The sequence below is a fragment of the Ceratotherium simum genome, chromosome 10 (genome assembly GCF_057802395.1).
Source record: "Ceratotherium simum simum isolate JZ-2026a chromosome 10, ASM5780239v1, whole genome shotgun sequence".
In the NCBI taxonomy this organism is placed as follows: Eukaryota; Metazoa; Chordata; class Mammalia; order Perissodactyla; family Rhinocerotidae; genus Ceratotherium; species Ceratotherium simum.
Window position 1 is genome coordinate 69,648,676 of NC_141909.1, and position 20,436 is coordinate 69,669,111.

The following is a 20,436-nucleotide window of genomic DNA, read 5'->3' on the forward strand; positions in this document are numbered from 1 at the left end:
CCACACACATTTTCCCCTTTTCTTTTGTTATTTGGTGGTGTGTGCAATTATCTTCTTTTAAGAAACAAGCACAGCCACCCACAACCACACGTGTTAACTGTAAATCTGAACTTGTGGCAAGGGAAAGGATGCATCCTTTTCCCTTTTTCTCACAGGTTGTAAACTGGTTATTCACATTTTCTTTGATGAGAATTTTAAGCACCGAGCACCATCTTCATAAGCACATGCAGCAGATGGTTAGGAATATTGTGTGATAAGAAAAGCTGGCCAATTTCTTAAGTTATTTTCACCTCCTGAACATATTCCAAAGAAATGCAATGGCATATTTTAGGGTGTGTCTTTACAAGACCTCTTTCCTCAAATATGAATATAATTTGCTGATGTGCTCACTTTAAGATGGATTCATTTGGGGGCTGTCTCTACTGTAAGCGATCTTGTAGCATTTTCGTATAAAATTAGACTTCTGTTGAAAGCTCTCCTGGGTGTTGCTGCCTAGGAATTAACCCAGCTGTTCCTTCTCCTCACTCAGGCAGACTATGAGACAGGAGGAAATGAAGCAAGATATTTAGATGACCCCTAATGACCCTTATGCATGTTATCTGTGTGGTGAGATAATCTGCATAGAGGAGGAAAGAAGTTTCCAGGTCACTTGACTTGCTCTGTGAACTGACTCCAACATCTACTAGCCTCAGGGCTTTAGGCATGTTTCTTAGACTCCATATCTTCCAGTAAAATGGGGACAACCATTATGACCTCCTTTAGGTAGTTGTGAGGATCAAAAGACATTAGGTAAGTAAAGCTCTTTTTTCGTAAAAGTGCTCAATAAAAAGTAGTGAAGCTGGTGGATGAATGACAGAGAAATGTGAACACACATCTGGTTGCTATGCACAAGGGCTGTCTGGCTGCAGAGACATTCAAAGATTCCTCCTTCAGGGAAAGTCCTCTAAGAGCCAGCAACATCCTACTGGGTCTCAGCTCAACTGAAAATGCTCCCTGGCCTTCTATTCCTTCCTAATATGCTCCCCTGTCCTGGACTATTGCTTCCAGAGAACACGCAGACTAATAAGTTGACTCCAAAGTTGTGGTTTCAGGGGAGATTAGAGGAACAGACTTTTGGGGTCAGCAGAGAGCTCCCAGCAGGAGGAGTGGTGGGAGCAGCTCCAGCAGCAGTAAACCTCCCAGGCAGCAGTGGGGCAGAGTACGACTGCATAACAGATCACCCATTATTTTGGAATGTCTGAACTACTGATCAGTTCAATAATCAATGGGTTAAATAGGAGTGGTGACAGTGGGCATCCTTGTCTGGTTCCTGTTCTTAGAGGGATAGCTTTCAGTTTTTCACCATTGAGGATGATATTAGCTGTGGGTTTCTCATATATGGTCTTTATTATGTTGAGGTACTTTCCTTCTATACCCATTTTATTCAGAGTTTTTATCATAAATGGATGCTGGATCTTGTCCTAGCCAGAGCAATCAGGCAAGAGAAAGAAATAAAAGGGATCCAAATTGGAAAGGAAGAAGTGAAACTCTCACTATTTGCAGATGACATGATTTTATATATAGAAAACCCTAAAGAATCCACCAGAAAACTTTTAGAAGTAATAAACGAATATGGTAAAGTTGCGGGATACAAAATCAACATACAAAAATCAGTTGCATTTCTGTATACTAACAACGAAGTAGCAGAAAGAGAAATTAAGAATACCATCCCATTTACAATTGCAACAAAAAGAATAAAATACCTAGGAATAAACTTAACCAAAGAGGTGAAAGATCTGTACACCGAAACTATAAAACATTTCTGAAAGAAATTGAAGAAGACACAAAGAAATGGAAAGATATTCCGTGCTCTTGGATTGGAAGAATTAACATAGTTAAGATGTCCATACTTCCTAAAGCCATCTATAGATTCAATGCAATCCCTATCAAAGTTCCAACAACATTTTTCACAGAAATAGAACAAAGAATCCTAAAATTCATATGGAACAACAAAAGACCCCGAATAGCTAAAGGAATCCTGAGAAAAAAGAACAAAGCTGGAGGTATCACACTCCCTGATTTCAAAATATACTACAAAGCTATAGTAACCAAAACAGCATGGTACTGGCACAAAAACAGACACACAGATCAATGGAATAGAATCAAAAGCCCAGAAATAAACCCACACATCTATGGACAGCTAATCTTTGACAAAGGAGCCAAGAACATACAATGGGGAAAAGAAAGTCTCTTCAACAAATGGTGTTGGGAAAACTGGATAGCCATATGCAGAAAAATGAAAGTAGATCCTTACCTTACACCATACACAAAAATTAACTCCAAATGGATTAAAGACTTGAATGTAAGACCTGAAACTGTGAAACTTCTAGAAGAAAACATAGGCAGTACGCTCTTTGACATCGGTCTTAGCCGCATCTTTTCAAACACCACATCTGACCGGGCAAGAGAAACAATAGAAAAAATAAACAAATGGGACTACATCAAACTAAAAAGCTTCTGCACAGCAAAGGAAACCATCAACAAAACAAAAAGACAACCTAACAATTGGGAGAAGATATTTGCAAACCATACATCTGATAAGGGCTTAATCTCCAAAATATATAAAGAACTCATGCATCTCAACAACAAAAAAACTACCAACCCAATTAAAAAATGGGCAAAAGACCTGAACAGACATTTCTCCAAAGAAGATATACAGATGGCCAACAGACACATGAAAAGATGTTCAAAATCACTAACTATCAGGGAAATGCAAATCAAAACTACAATGAGATATCACCTCACGCCTGTCAGAATGGCTATAATTAACAAGACAGGAAACAACATGTGTTGGAGAGGTTGTGGAGAGAAGGGAACTCTCATACACTGCTGGTGGGAGTGCAAACTGGTGCAGCCACTATGGAAAACAGTATGGAGATTCCTCAAAAATCAAGGATAGAACTACCATATGATCCAGCTATTCCACTGTTGGGTATTTATCCAAAGAACTTGAAAACACCAATTTGCAAAGGTACATGCACCCCTGTGTTCATTGCAGCCTTATTCACAATAGCCAAGACTTGGAAGCAACCTAAGTGCCCATCAAGGGACGAATGGATAAAGAAGCTGTGGTATATATACACAATGGAATACTACTCAGCCATAAGAAACGACGAAATCCAGCCATTTGTGACAACATGGATGGACATTGAGGGTATAATGCAAAGTGAAATAAGTCAGAGGGAGAAGGCCAAATACCGTATGATTTCCTTCATTAAGTAGTAGATAATAACAACAATAAACAAACACATAGGGACAGAGATTGGATTGGTGGTTACCAGAGGGGAAGGGGGGAGGGAGGAGGGTGAAAGGGATAATTCGGTACATGTGTGTGGTGATGGGTTGTAATTAGTATTTTGGTGGTGAACATGATGTAGTCCATGCAGAAATAGAAGTACAATGATGTACACCTGAAATTTTTGCAATGTTATAAACCAATGTTACTGCAATAAACAAAAAATTAAAAAAAAAAATCAATGGGTAAAGATAGCATGCTATCTTACTATGTCATCACTATGTCTGTTAATGTAACAGCTTCAGATTGTATGTGGATTTCTTTGTTTTAACATATCCAGGCCTCCTCATCTCATGATTTTTATTTATATTTATACCATTCAGAATCAAGGATTTTTATATTCTTTATTTAGATTCATCCATTTAATTATATATGTATATACCCATCTTAAAGATAAACCACAACTTTTTAGAATGTGCCTTAAATTCTTTAAGATTTGTCCTTGGATTTACTCTGAATAGCCAAACAAGGTTTTAGATGACCTCTGATAAATTCATTTTTAATTGTTTCATTTGTGTAGACATTTCATCTCTCTGGTCCAATGGTTGTACGTATAGATTTTTACGTTAAAAATGTTTGGATCAATTTTAAGTTTGGAAAAGTGGTAATAATTCATCCATTAAAACATCAATGTTAGAGAGAAAGGGTCAGCTGCTTCAAAAAAAAGGCAGAGTAATTTAGAAGTAATAAACCAAAGACTTTTTCTGGTGTAGATAGTGATCAATAAGCTGATGCAAATACAAATTCAGAGAGAAAGGAAGTCACAGAGGAAGTGAAAAGTTTTTGTTTCCTGACAATTCTAGCTTCACGTGTGTTTGGAAACAGTCCATTTTATTGCTTTGTTCATTGTAAGGTTCCTATTCCCTTTGTGCCTGAATCAGTTAAGGCATTTGTTTAAGAGACCACTGTTTAAATGCAGATGGCGTTTGCGTTGTAAAGCCTTTTGAGTTAGTGCTTTAGGTGAGTTAGGCGTATAGAGGAAGACCTGAGTGGTTCTGGACTAGAAATTCTGAAGGATCTGAAGAGTGAGGCTGGTCTGTAATTCAAGGGATACAATGTGTAGTAGCCACTAGCCAGATGTGACTATTCAGATTTAAATTAATTAAGATTAAATAAAAAATTCCATTGTAGTCACCACATTTCCAGTGCTCAATAGACATATTTGGCTAGTAGATATCATATTGGACAGTGCAGAGATGACCAGGTCTATCACTGCAGAAAGTTCTAATGGACAGCACTGCTCTAGGGACGTAAGGAGTCATAGAGCATAGAATGGTGTGAAGCAAGAGATGCCCCAAAAGGAAAGGACGGGTGAGATACAAGTTAGTTAATCCAACAAAGGCTAAGGACCTGGTATTTATACAAGCAAAGACAGAGTAAGAGGTCCTCCAGGTGGTCCAGGTGTTTATTGGGATAATAATAAACAACCTGTAGGTGTTGCAATCTGTTCACCAGGGTTTGGAGACTTGCCAGGTCCAGCAATCAGAAACCTAGGAGACTGACCTAGCGTGGTGAAAACATATGGCTCTCATTGTCATCTTCAACCTTGTGATTCTGAAGCCACATTTGATGTCTAGCCTGGGATAGGACTGTGTATCTGCAGGCCAAAGCTGGGATGGACATGTGGCATATCATTGCTTGGAAAATTCATTGACAAAGCTGTGAGCAAAACTCATGGAAATTGAATGCAGGGAAGGCATCTTGAGGATAGGCCTGTTATCAGATTAAAAGGCACAAATATGTGACTCAGAGAGGCCTCTGACTGCCCACTTCCTAATTTTATCTAGTCCTGCTTCAGGGTGAGACTGAAAAAGATTAGATTACTCTTTTATCAAAGAATCTCTTTGATTAGACTACAATTCTTCAGAAGTTTTGGAGGCGTTTTTCTTTCCCTATATTTGTGCTATCTCATTCATTTTTTCATCCATTCATTCATTCATTTATCTGTTCATTCATTCAACAAATATACATTGAGTGCCTAGTATTGTTACCGAACCAAGTGGGGTGAGTTAAATAAGACTCAACACCAGTGGAAGTTGTCTCACAAAGTAAAGTGTATTTGCAGCAAATAGGAGACCATGAGGAATCATTTCCAAAGTCATGGTATCCTTGAACAAAGGGAAGCAGGGACCTTTATTTCAGATGGGGAATGAATATTCAAAAAGGAGAGGTGGGTATTCACCTGTGCAGGCTCAGTTGGAAACCATGCTTCCACATACACTGCGGATTACAGTAATGAGGCCTAAGCTCCTCCTAGAGAGATCTTAGCATTAAAAATAAGACAAAGGTCATGGCATAGCGCGTGGTGAGGCTTGGTCAGTTTCAGGGTGGTTCGTGGTTGTGTCACCTTAACATAACAAAAGGGAAGAAAACAACTTGGAGAAACAGTTAAATGCTTCCAAACCCACCCTTGAGTTTCTGGGGGCACCTAGTTGGTGACAGTATGTGCCAGGGGATACAGCAGAAAACAAGCAAAATTCCTGCCTTCAAAGAGCTTATCCTTTAGTGGAAGGAAACAGACAATAAATTGAAAAAAAAAAAAACTGGTAAAATATATAATATATCAGATGGTAATAAATGTTATGGAGAAAAATAAAACAGGACAAGGGGCTGGGAGAGTTGTGATTTTAAACAGACGTAGAAGGCACGTGGTCTTGGAAGACCTTAATGAAGTGAAATGCGGACAAAAACCTAAACCAGGCAAAGAGTCCGTGTAGAGACGTGAGGGAAATGAGCTCTAAGCTGAGGGAAGAGCCGGGTGGGAGCAGACTTAGCTTATGCAGGGAACAGCAAGATGCTGTGTGGCTGGAGCAGAGTGAGGAGGGAATGATGGCGGGATACAGTGAACAGTGTGCCTCATGTTAGTAGGCCAATAAGAACGTCACCTTTTTCTACAAATGATTTTGGAAGGAAGCCTTTGGAGGATTTTGGTTAGAGGAGTGACATGACCTGATTTACATTTAGAAAGAATCACTCTGGATGTGGTTTGGGAATATTATGCAAAGAAACAAGATGAGAGCAGCGAGATCCATTACAGGTTAGTGCAAAAATTCAGAGTGGCGATAATGGCTTGGAACAGAGTGGCAACAATAAAGAAGTATTTCTCAAACATTTGTCTTAGAACCTGTTTATACTCCTAAGAATTATTGAGGACCTCAAGAAGTTTTTGTTTATGTGGATTATATCTATCAGTATTTACCATATTAGAAACCAAACCTGAGGCCTTTAAAAATACATTTATTGATTCACCTAAAAATGGCAATAATAAATCTATAATATATTAACATATTATTATGAAAAATAAACATATTCTCCAAAAGAAAAAAAAATTTAGTGAGACAATTGGCATTGCTTTAGAGTTTTGCAAATCTCTTTAGTGTCTGGTTTCACAGAAGACGTCGGAATTCTTATATTTGCTACTACATTCAGTTTGTTGTGATATGTTGTCTTTGTTGAAGTCTCTGAAGAAAATCTATTCGTACAGAGATATGTTCTTGGAAAAGGGAAGGGTTTTCAGATAATAGTGGATATTCTTCTTTGGTATTCTACCAAAATTTATAATACTTCTCCAAGGTTAGTTGCAATATGTGATATAGTTTCATTGAAACTGTATCAATGAACTTTTTGTACTACGTTACACTAAAACCCATTGGTCTGCGTCATGCTGTGAATACATCTTTACCCATGCCTAATTTGATGCCATTGTGAAGTGGTCATTTGGAAAATATTCAATATTGAGTTACGTATATTTTCCAAATGTTGATGCATTTTATTGTACAATATAAAAAAACACATTCACTAATATCACCACCAATCTCGCCAAAAAAGTTTTTAAGTATTGGGCAACTCTCATGCCCACAGTGGTGGATATGAGTTTTCAAAAATTCTAATTTTCCCATGAAATCTTCAGTTTTATCATTGGCACCAATTTGTGTGATTTCTTGCCCTTGAAGTGACAGGCTCACTTTGTTCATTTTTCAAGAAAATATCTGCAAGTAACCAAAGTGAATGATGATAATTTGTCTGTCAGTTGTTCTTTTAAGTAAAAATGATGTTCCATGAAAAAAGTAGTTAGCTGAGCTCGCAATGCAAACAATTGCACAAGTGTAATTCAGCATGTGATGAAGTGCTTTATGTATATTGTCCATTTTATCACCTAGAGTATTATAAAAGCATGTACCTAAAGGTTGATATTTAATAAAATTAAAATTAAAAATTGGTACTGTTTCATTAAGGACATTCTTAAGTGAAGCTGACTCTCCCTTAATTTCCCTTCCCCTGTGAGTGTGTGGCAGTGAGGAATACAAGACCACTAGTACAATTTGGTGCCATTGCTTTGATTTGTGCTCAGACACTAACAGTTTTATCCACCAGCTTTTGCACCATCACTGCAGGTGTCAATGTGGTGAAAAAGTCAAATAATACTTGAGTATTATGAAATTTTTTCATTGAAGTGACAAGGCTCACTTTGTTGAACTGTCCTTTTAGTGAACACCTTGTGGACACCCTATAAGTCCTTGGGGACTCCTTGGAGTTCATGGACCACAGTTTGAAAACCACTGCAGTAGAAGATGAGATATTGTCTACTATTGAATGTGTTTTAAAAGATTCGACAATGTCTGAGATATGGGGTATAAGAAAAATAGAGTAGGCAAGGATAACTCCAAGGTTGATGGCCTGAACAACTGCTGTTACCGTTTCCTGAAATCGGGAAGACTGGGAAGGGAGCAGGTGGTGGGGTGGCATCGGGGGAACGGGGATGGGAGGGATGTGTTGGGTAAAGAAGATTAGGAGTTAGGTGTTGAACTTTCTGTCTTGGGAAACTTTGTGCTCTGCTTTTACTTTTTATTTTTTTGGTTTCTTATGTTCAGAGTAGGAGAGAATTTAAGACTTGTTCTGGCTTTTAAGCATCTGAAGCATTTCTGATAATTTAAGTAGCTGTCTTTTGTAAGTTTGTGGAAGCCACCTGACTGTTCTTCATAGCTAATGTGGCTTTCTTAGTTCTCAGTTTAGGAACTTTTCTTTCATTTGGGAAACTCTTTGCTTTGGACTCTGTAGAGAAGTGGTTCTTAATGTTAGTGTTTGGGTCAAAGAGCCCTTTGTAAATATGACAAGATCTATGGACTCTTAGTGTACTGCATTGCAATTCTGATGTTAACCACCCAGAGTTAGTGTCTGACTCCACAGGTTTAAGGGCATCATCTCCCACAAGGCTGCCCTCACATCAGATGACCATTGTAAGTTCGGGGTCCCTAGGCCACTTGCACTTCTGACTAACTGGCTACAGATTTGGGGATTTTGATAATTCACTAGAATAACTCACAGAATTCAGGAAAGTGCTATACTTACAACTATAGTTTTATTATAAAGGATACGAATGAGGAGCAGCCAATTGAAGAGACTCATAGGGCAAGATCTAAGAGGGTTTCAGACACAGAGTTTTCGTTATCCTCTCCCCATGGAGTCAGAATGCATCACCCTCTGCACATTGATGTATCAATGTGTTCCATAACTAGGAAACTCACAAGTCTTGGTGTCCAGAGTTTTTATTTGTGTTTCATTACATGGGCATGATTGATTAAATCATTGGCCACATGGCTGAACTCAATCTCTAGCCCTCCTCTTCTCCCCAGGGGTCAGGCTGGCTCAAAGCCCCAATCTTCCAATCATGTGGCTGTTTTTTCTGGTGACCAGCCCCCCATCCTGAGTCATCTTGGTAGTATAAACGCAGGTTTGATCTAAGAGACTCATGAATAACAAAGACACTGCTCTCACTTTGGAAATTCTGAGTTTTAGAATCTCCATTCCAGGAACCCAGTACAAAGACCAGACGAATTCTTTATTGTACAGCAACCCTCTTCACAGAAAACCTCCCAAGTTTTGCTTAAAATGTCAAGGGTTAATGGATATCTAGAAAACCCCAGGGTAAAAACCTCTGGTTATAGAGTCAACGATAGGCTTTTCAAATGGAGAATTGAGGCCAGTCCTCAATTCAGCCTTAAACTTATAGGTGTATGAAAAGATTTCCAAGCTTGAGGTCCGAAGACAACATTCAGAGAGTCTTAGGAATGTTTCTACTAATCCAGCTAGGGATAATTACAAAAAAAATGTGCTAGTTCTCATGCTGCAGTATGTAGGTTAATAAAAAGTGCTAATTTGTAGGACAAAACTGTTGGAGGGAGCAGAGGTTTTTAGGAATTCCGATTGATCTAAATATTAAGAGTTTCTGCATGTATAGTTAAAGTCAGAGTTTTTAAGCAGGATTCACAGTAACACAGTTTATGTTAAACCTCTTGTGAGCAGACCCTCCAGCACAGTTGGTCAGGCTTTCTTCACACGAGGCACTCAGTACATTTTTGCTGACTTATTGCAGAAGGAATTTTTGGTAAATTAGGCGAAGACCATTCTGTGCACTGGCCTATAACTGGTGACTGGACATGTGTGTTAGACAAGGAATTGCATCTGACTTGAGAGGACCTTTTCTTGAGGCGATTTGTACTTGAGGTTGTCAGTAGCTATTGTACTCCCTAAGATTATGGGCCTCGTGGCACATTTTTGAAAAAGCTGTGGTGTTAATTTAGCTGGACTAGCCAAATTAAAGGCAAGTTAATTATATTCTCTCTAACTTAAATTCCATTACTTTTTATAAACTCCTATGAAGTAGACATTTTTAATACTTTATTATTTTTTAAATTTTACATCTTGGAAAACAGACGCACTACATGTGTGAAGTGAACTAGAGAATGAAAGTTATTATGCTGGTCAGATAATTGATGTAAAGTTGTTTTAATTTTGCTTCAATTACACAGATAATGAGTTTACTTCTCTATTTTACTCACTCTCAAGAAATGGATTCAGGGGCCAGCCAGGTGGTACAAGCAGTTAACTGCACGCGCTCCGCTGCAGCGGCCCGGGGATCGCAGGTTCGGATCCCGGGCGTGCACCGACTCACTGCTTGTCAAGCCATGCTGTGGTGGCGTCCCATATAAAGTAGAGGAAGATGGGCATGGATTGGATGTTAGCTCAGGGCCAATCTTCCTCAGCAAAAAAAAAAAAAAAAGAAAGAAATAAAGAAAGGAGGATTGGCATCAGATGTTAGCTCAGGGCTGATCTCCCTCATGAAAAAAAAAAAAAGAAATGTATTCATTCTGTCTGGAGTGTAAGATAAATTTTTTAAAAATGTGAGGAGAAAATCTCACAGATACTACTCAGTTGAGGTGAGAATACTAGGGTTCAATTAAAGAGGGAGTACTTGTGTGATTGTATCATAGAATAAGTGCTTCAGCGGGCTTATGTCAATCTCATGTGTATTAGAGAGTTGTATGGAAGGAAGCGAGCATAGCTCTCAATATTTGTTGTATCAATCAGGATTTTAATGATTCTATACAACTTAAATAGAGTAGTCCTTTGAAAGGAATTTACCATCTTAGGAGAAATAAAGCCTTTTATGTCCAGAGAACATAGATGATTATTCTTCTCTCCTTTTTCTGATTTTCAGAAAGATATTGTATGCGTGTGGGTGTAAAACAAGTCATTTTTAGTGATAGTAACTTCCTTCTCTCTTGCCTCACTCTCTCGTGTTCCTGCCTTTTCAGGCCGAGACTCTACATCCCATTCAAGTGGAACTCGCAGTTAGGGATCATAAATCTTGGTTACTGCAGACTTTTTTCTTGTGGCCACAGTATACTCTATGATTTTTAGAAGGCATTGACCAACATGCACATAATGTTTCCATCATAAACAGCTTATTTGATCAGAACAATACATTCATATGACAATGCACGAATGGACTCACATTTATCCAGTAAGAAATGCAATGTGCATCTTTCGTTTTTCACTAACAGGCATTAATTTAGACAATATGGCTTTAGATATTTTTTAAATATCTAAAGAAATTTAGACATTTCTCTTTTCTATTTTTTTTGCTTGTTTATCCTAGTGACCTTGCTGACTCTCTTGGCATTCTGTGTAACTGAAGGTTGCAACAGTAGAACAGTCGTGAGCTGGCTCATGTGAGCTCATGAACCTGGTGGTGTTGGGCAGCCTGCTGCTTCTGCCGAAAGCATCGATGGAAATGGGAATGTTATTTTGGAGGAATGTCTTGTCTTTTCATGATCCAGTTAAGTGTGAGTCTAGGAAGAGTGGAGATATGGAAGAGTTATTTTTCAATTATTTAAGATACATATATTTAGTAACTGTTCTATTCATCTGTTTTCTTAAGCAAAAAAAAGATTGCTTTACTGAAGATCATTTAGGGGTCTCACCTCCCTCGTGGGGTTACTTATATTTTATTACAACTAAATTCTAAGTTTTTGAGGGCAGGAATGATATCATATTTTTAACTCTCATAATGCTTTAAACATAGCTACTAATAGATACTTAAGGATTATTAATTGATGAAATAGATGACTCTTGAAAACAAAGCTTCTGGACCAAATGAAATGAATGTCTAATGGTAAAAGTTTAGTTACCATAACAGATAAAAAATTTTGTCAAGAGATTCTACTCGATATTGTTAAATCACATTGTCTGCTCTGATGACCCCGGAATTAAATACTTGTTCTAAAATCCTGAGCATGGAAGGAAATCTTTGTTCAGATTTTTCTAATTCCCTAAAGTTTGAAAAATTATTTTGAAGACACATTATTAAATGCAATAATAACATCTGATGCAACTTTAATTTTTAAAAAAATCAAGCAGAGAAATTATTTAAATCTTGTCCTTTTAAAAATGGAATTTGAAGCCTCTAAGATAGTCTCCCAAAATTCTCACCTTCTAGAATTCATGAGCTTGGGTAGTCATTTCTGCTTGAATGTGGGATGGACTTATGGATTGACTTCTTTTTTTTTTTTTTTTTAATTTTTTGTTTATTGCAGTAACATTGGTTTATAACATTGCAAAAATTTCAGGTGTACATCATTGTACTTCTATTTCTGCATAGATTACATCATGTTCACCACCAAAATACTAATTACAACCCATCACCACACACGTACCGAATTATCCCTTTCACCCTCCTCCCTCCCCGCTTCCCCTCTGGTAACCACCAATCCAATCTCTGTCTCTATGTGTTTGTTTATTGTTGTTATTATCTACTACTTAATGAAGGAAATCATACAGTATTTGACCTTCTCCCTCTGACTTATTTCACTTTGCATTATACCCTCAATGTCCATCCATGTTGTCACAAATGGCTGGATTTCATCGTTTCTTATGGCTGAGTAGTATTCCATTGTGTATATATACCACAGCTTCTTTATCCATTCGTCCCTTGATGGGCACTTAGGTTGCTTCCAAGTCTTGGCTATTGTGAATAACGCTGCAATGAACACAGGGGTGCAAGTATCTTTACAAATTGGTGTTTTCAAGTTCTTTGGATAAATACCCAACAGTGGAATAGCTGGATCATATGGTAGTTCTATCCTTAATTTTTTGAGGAATCTCCATACTGTTTTCCATGGTGGCTGCACCAGTTTGCACTCCCACCAGCAGTGTATGAGAGTTCCCTTCTCTCCACATCCTCTCCAACACATGTTGTTTCCTGTCTTGTTAATTATAGCCATTCTGACAGGCGTGAGGTGATATCTCACTGTAGTTTTGATTTGCATTTCCCTGATAGTTAGTGATTTTGAACATCTTTTCATGTGTCTGTTGGCCGTCTGTATATCTTCTTTGGAGAAATGTCTGTTCAGGTATTTTGTCCATTTTTTAATTGGGTTGGTAGTTTTTTTGTTGTTGAGATGCATGAGTTCTTTATATATTTTGGAGATTAAGCCCTTATCAGAAGTACGTTTTGCAAATATCTTCTCCCAATTGTTAGGTTGTCTTTTCATTTTGATGATGGTTTCCTTTGCTGTGCAGAAGCTTTTTAGTTTGATGTAGTCCCATTTGTTTATTTTTTCTATTGTTTCTCTTGCCCTGTCAGAGGTGGTGTTTGAAAAGATGTTGCTAAGACCAATGTCGAACAGCATACTGCCTATGTTTTCTACTAGAAGTTTCACAGTTTCAGGTCTTACATTCAAGTCTTTAATCCATTTGGAGTTAATTTTTGTGTATGGTGTAAGGTAAGGGTTTACTTTCATTTTTCTGCATATGGCTATCCAGTTTTCCCAACACCATTTGTTGAAGAGACTTTCTTTTCCCCATTGTATGTTCTTGGCTCCTTTGTCAAAGATTAGCTGTCCATAGATGTGTGGGTTTATTTCTGGGCTTTCGATTCTATTCCATTGATCTCTGTGTCTGTTTTTGTGCCAGTACCATGCTGTTTTGGTTACTATAGCTTTGTAGTATATTTTGAAATCAGGGAGTGTGATACCTCCAGCTTTGTTCTTTTTTCTCAGGATTCCTTTAGCTATTCGGGGTCTTTTGTTGTTCCATATAAATTTTAGGATTCTTTGTTCTATTTCTGTGAAAAATGTTGTTGGAACTTTGATAGGGATTGCATTGAATCTATAGATGGCTTTAGGAAGTATGGACATCTTAACTATGTTAATTCTTCCAATCCAAGAGCACGGAATATCTTTCCATTTCTTTGTGTCTTCTTCGATTTCTTTCAGAAATGTTTTATAGTTTTCGGTGTACAGATCTTTCACCTCTTTGGTTAAGTTTATTCCTAGGTATTTTATTCTTTTTGTTGCAATTGTAAATGGGATGGTATTCTTAATTTCTCTTTCTGCTACTTCGTTGTTAATGTACAGAAATGCAACTGATTTTTGTATGTTGATTTTGTATCCCGCAACTTTACCATATTCCTTTATTACTTCTAAAAGTTTTCTGGTGGATTCTTTAGGGTTTTCTATATATAAAATCATGTCATCTGCAAATAGTGAGAGTTTCACTTCTTCCTTTCCAATTTGGATCCCTTTTATTTCTTTCTCTTGCCTGATTGCTCTGGCTAGGACTTCCAGTACTATGTTAAATAGGAGTGGTGAGAGTGGGCATCCTTGTCTGGTTCCTGTTCTTAGAGGGATAGCTTTCAGTTTTTCACCATTGAGGATGATATTAGCTGTGGGTTTCTCATATATGGTCTTTATTATGTTGAGGTACTTTCCTTCTATAGCCATTTTATTCAGAGTTTTTATCATAAATGGATGCTATATCTTGTCAAATGCTTTTTATGCATCTATTGAGATGATCATGTGATTTTTATTCTTCATTTTATTAATGTGGTGTATTACGTTGATTGATTTGCGAATGTTAAACCATCCCTGCATCCCTGGAATAAATCCCACTTGATCATGGTGTATAATCTTTTTAACGTATTGTTGTATGCGATTTGCTAGTATTTTGTTGAGGATTTTTGCATCGATGTTCATCAGTGATATTGGCCTGTAATTTTCTTTTTTTGTGTTGTCCTTGTCTGGTTTTGGTATCAGGGTAATGTCAGCTTTGTATAATGAGTTAGGGAGCTTCCCCCCTCCTCAATTTTTTGGAAGAGTTTGAGAAGGATAAGTATTAAGTCTTCTTTGAATGTTTGGTAGAATTCACCAGGGAAGCCGTCTGGTCCTGGACTTTTATTTTTGGGGAGGTTTGTGATTACTGTTTCGATCTCCTTACTGGTGCTTGGTCTATTCAAATTCTCTACTTCTTCTTGATCCAGTTTTGGAAGGTTGTATGATTCTAATAATTTATCCATTTCTTCCAGATTGTCGAATTGGTTGGCATATAGCTTTTCATAGTATTCTCTTATAATGTTTTGTATTTCTGAGGTGTCTGTTATAACCTGTCCTCTTTCATTTCTGATTTTACTTATTTGTGCCTTCTCTCTTTTTTTCTTGGTGAGTCTAGCTAAAGGTTTGTCAATTTTGTTGTTCTTTTCAAAGAACCAGCTCTTGGTTTTATTAATTTTTTCTATTATTTTTTTGGTCTCTATTTCATTTATTTCTGCTCTGATTTTTATTATTTCCCTTCTTCTACTGATTTTGGGCTTTGTTTGTTCTTCTTTTTCCAGTTCCTTTAGGTGCGTTGTTAGATTGTTTATTTGAGATTTTTCTTGTTTGTTGAGATAGGCCTGTATCGCTATAAACTTCCCTCTTAGAACCGCTTTTGCTGTATCCCATAAATTCTGGCATGTCGTATCTTCATTTTCATTTGTCTCCAGGTATTTTTTGATTTCTTCATTAACCCAGTCGTTGTTCAAAAGCATTTTGTTTAATCTCCACGTATTTGTGGCTTTTCTGATTTTCTTCCTATAGTTGATTTCTAGTTTCATACCTTTGTGGTCAGAAAAGATGCTTGGTATTATTTCAATCTTCTTAAATTTATGGAGACTTGTTTTGTGGCCTAATATGTGATCAATCCTGGAGAATGTTCCATGTGCATTTGAAAAGAACGTGTATTCTTCAGTTTTTGGATGGAATGCTCTGTATATATCTACTAGGTCCATCTGTTCTAGTGTGTCATTTAAGGCCAATATTTCCTTATTGATCTTCTGTTTGGATGATCTATCCGTTGGTGTAAGTGGAGTGTTAAAGTCCCCTACTATTATTGTGTTACTGTCTATTTCTCTTTTTATGTCTGTTAATAATTGCTTTATATATTTAGGTGCAGCTACATTGGGTGCGTAGATATTTACAAGTTTTATATCCTCTTGTTGGATTGTTCCCTTGATCATTATGTAATGCCCTTCTTTGTCTCTTTTTATAGTTTTTGTTTTAAAGTCTATTTTGTCTGATATGAGTACTGCTACCCCAGCTTTCTTTTCATTGCCATTTGCGTGGAGTATCTTTTTCCATCCCTTCACTTTCAGTTTGTGAGTGTCTTTAGGTCTGAAGTGTGTCTCTTGTATGCAGCATATATATGGGTCTTGTTTTTTTATCCAATCAGCCACCCTATGCCTTTTAATTGGGGCATTTAGTCCATTGACGTTTAAAGTAGCTATTGATAAGTATGTACTTACTGCCATTTTTTAACTTTTTTTTTTTCTCAGTGTTTTAGTAGTCCTTCTCTGTTCCTTTCTTCTTCTCTACAGAATTGATGGTCACTTTAGTTTGACCTCTGTCTGAAAGCTGTACTCTTTAACTCCCCTCCTCCCTCCTTTTATGTTTTTGATATCATATCTAACCTCTTTTTTGTGCATTTGTATCCATTACGTTCTAATCATGGAAATAGATAATTTTTCCTATTTGTGGTCTTCTCTTTTCCCCTTAAATCAGTCCCTTTAACATTTCTTGTAGCACTGGTTTCTTGGTGACAAACTCCTTTAATTTTTGCTTATCTGGGAAAATTTTGATCTCTCCTTCCATTTTGAATGATAACCTTGCTGGGTAGAGTATTCTTGGCTGTAAGTTTTTTCCTTTTAGCACTTTAAATATATCGTGCCATTCTCTTCTAGCCTGTAAGGTTTCTGCTGAGAAGTCAGCTGATAGCCTTATGGGGTTTCCTTTGTATGTAACTTGACATTCTCTTGCGGCTTTTAGGATTCTCTCTTTATCTTTAATTCTGGACATTTTGATTATGATGTGTCTTGGTGTGGGCCTCTTTGGGTTTATCTTGTTTGGGGCTCTCTGTGCTTCCTGTACCTGGATGTCTGTTTCCTTCCTTAGGTTAGGGAAGTTTTCATCTATTATTTCTTGAAATAGATTCTCTGCCCCCTTGTCTCACTCTTCTCCTTCTGGGACACCTATAACACGGATGTTAGTGCGCTTGATGTTGTCCCAGAGGTCCCTTAGACTGTCCTCACTCTTTTTAATTCTTTTCTCTTTTACCTGTTCACCTTGGGTAATTTCTTCTAGTCTTTCGTCCAGCTCACAGATCCGTTCTTCTGTATCCTCTACTCTGCTTTTGAGTCCCTCTAATGAATTTTTCATTTCCAGTATTGTATTCTTCATTTCTGATTGGTTCTTTTTTATATCTTCCATTTCTTTGTTGACATTCTCACTGAGTTCATCTATTCTTCTCCCCAGATCAGTGAGCATCCTTAACACTCTTAGTTTGAACTCTCTGTCAGATAGGTTGCTCATTTATGTTTCACTTAGTTCCTTTTCTGGGGTTTTGTCCTGTTCCCTTACTTGGAATGTATTCTTTTGCCTCCTCATTTTGCCTCTTTCCCTGTGCTTGTGTCTATGTATTAGGTAGGTCAGCTACGTCCCCTGCTCTTGGATAGGTGACCTTATGTAAGTGATGCCTTAGGAGGCTTCCAGTGTGCTTCCCTCAGTTCTCAATGTTCCAGGGTTGACCCCTATGTGGGCTATGTGTGTCCTTCTGTTGTGGCCTGTTTGCTCTCCCTGTAGGCACCCAGGGAGGCCGAGTTATGCTCCTGGCCAGCTGTTGTAATGCTCAGCTGCTTGTAGTTGTTGTGGGCCCTTCAGTCTCTTTATCAGGTGTGGGGAGCCCCAGCACAGTTGGCTGCAAGTTCTAATACCACATTTGTGTTGCAGTATTTCTTTTAAGTGAGTAGGTCCCCAGCGTGGCAGGTTGTTAGGCTCAGGGCCTTACAATTGCTGTAAGCCTCTAGCCTATTAGGTCTCTTGTCAGCTCTCTGAGGATTGTAGCTGGGTGGGGCTGGCCTCAGGCACAGGAGCACCCAACTGTTTCAGGCTTTGGAAGGTGGGGCAAACCTCCTATGTGGGTCTTTGAGAAGCACAAGTCTTCTGCAGCTGACAAGCCCTGCCACCCACAGGTCCACACACACAGTCAACACAGTCCTGCCCCGTGTGAGCGCCCTGACCTCCCCAAGCGGACCCAGTCTCTCCACAGCGGGAGCCCCACACACTCTGCCACCGCCCCACACTCGCCACCTGCTCCTTGTGCACACCCTGCCCCGCTCAAGTCGGCTCAGTTGCCAGGCTGCAGAGAATCCAGTCACCAATCTATGCAGGCCCACAAGTTGCCTGAGGGCTTGTTGTTGGGTGGGGCCAGTCTCTACAGTGGGCTGCCTTCCCTGGCTGAGCTGGATTAAATCGGTGCTCTAGCGGGTGGGGCAGACCCTGGGCCAGCAGGCCTCACGGAGAACTCCAATGGCGTCTGTGTCAGCACGCTCACACCAGGCCACAACAATGGCTGCCGCCATTGTCCCAGTCCCTGGAGAGGTCTCACCCCTCACCAAGATGCACTCAGGGCCTATTATGTGAGTCTCTTGTCACCAAAGCACTGTGCACCTTTCTTTCTGGTGATTTTAGGATGCTTTCTGAAACGGATGAGTTTGCGTGCGGGCCCTTTAAGAGCCAGTTTTAGTTTCTTTGTGAACCGGGTTTTCTGCGGGTACTCCCCAATGCTTTAGTAGCAGGCAAAGTCAGATATTATGCCGCTGGTCTCGATTGTGCTGGGTCCACAATATGCCCACAGCGGGGGCGCTCCCCGGCTCAGGGCCCCGCGTCTCCAGGGAGGGTGCATACCTGTGAGCTGCTCCCTGCGGCCGGGAAGCTGGCTGCTTGTGAAGGCGGCGTTTTTCTCTCCAGAAGGGAGTCTCTGCCTCTTCCACCTCAGTTAGGATTGTCCGTTGTTGCAGGAGTTCCTCTTATCCAGTTTTCAGTTCTGTCTCAGGGGTAATTTTTCCACGAGTAGTTGTAAATTGTCTGTGTCCACGGGAGGAGGTGAGTTCAGAGTCTGCTTACGCCGCCATCTTGACTCCGCCTCTCTATGGATTCACTTCTAATGAATAGAATACAGTGTGATGGGATGACACTTCTGAGATTAGTTTATAAAAAGACAGTGGCTTATATCCTGGGTGTTCTCTCTAGCTCTTTCTTGTATCACTCACTCTGGAGGAAGCCAGATGGCTACCATGTCATGAGGCAGCCCTGAGAAAGGCCCATGTGAGTGAGTTTGGGGGTGGGTCATCCCCCTGTTGAGCCTTGAGATGACAGCATCTTTGGTCAACACCTCAATTGCAGCCTCTTGAGAGAACCTGAGTCAGAACCACCCACTTAAGTCATTCCCAGATTCCTGACTCACAGACACCAAGTGATAATAAATGTTTATTGTTGTTAGCTGCTAAATTTTGAAGTAATTCATTATGCAGCAATAGGTAACTAATATAGTGCATATTAGGCCCAGCAGTTGGGAAAGAACAGAGAAGCAAAGCTCACAAATCCATCCTTCAGTTGGTTTATCCTCATCTCAGCACCTGCGGTAGCTTTGACTATTGAGTTATATTGAATTCATTCATTCATTCAATGAATATTTATTAAGCAGTGTTCTGAGCCAGGCACTCTTCTAGATCCTGAGGATACAGCAGGGAACAAAACAGAGATAAATTCTTGCCCCCATGGAGTTTATATTCTAGTTGGGAGAGAAAGATAATAGAAAAACACATGCTGTCTGTTGCTACAATAATGCTACATAACAAATCATCCCAAAGCCAATAGCTTAAAACCACCACTATTTACTATTATTTCTCATATGTCTAAGGGTTGGTGGGGTTGGGCTTTGCTGATTTCACCTGGGCTCGCTCATGTGTCTGGATCTGATCAGGGCCAAGATTGTGTAATGGCAAAGGCAGAGGAGAGAAGCGCAAGAGAGAGAGAAGTGCATAATGCCTCTTGAAGACTTGAAACTGACTCTCTGACATTTCCTTTGCCTTCTGTTGGCCAAAGCAAATGACAAGGCCAGCACAGGTTCAAGGGGTGGGGAGATAGATTCCTCCCCTTGATGGAAGGAGCTGCTAAGTCACTTTGCAAAATGTGTCAATACATGAAGACCAATAATTAGAGTCACTGGTACAATCAATGCAACACACTACATAAGTACAATACAGGGTATGTCAGATATTGTTGAATGTTATGTGGAAACACAAGGCAGAGAATGGGGTAAGGAGTGGAAGTGCATGACATTTGGGTAAATCTCTGAAAAAGAAATAAATGCAAGCTGTAGGGTGTCTGGGGCATAAATGTTCCGAGCGGAGCAAGTCAAAAGACCTGAAGTAGAAATGTGGCTGGCCTGTTCGAGTAGGAGGAAGAAGGCCAGTGTGATTGGAGTGTGGACTGGTAATGCCTTGAAGGCCATTGTAGGAAGAACTTGGGCCTCTAAGGGGAAGTGTGGGAGAGTCTCGAGCAAAGGAATGCCATGAGGTGCTGGGGGGCCTGTGTTAAGAATGGGCTGTAGAAGGGACACGGGGAGAAGGAGGGAGAACAGGTGGAAGACATGGTAATAGTCCAGGGGAC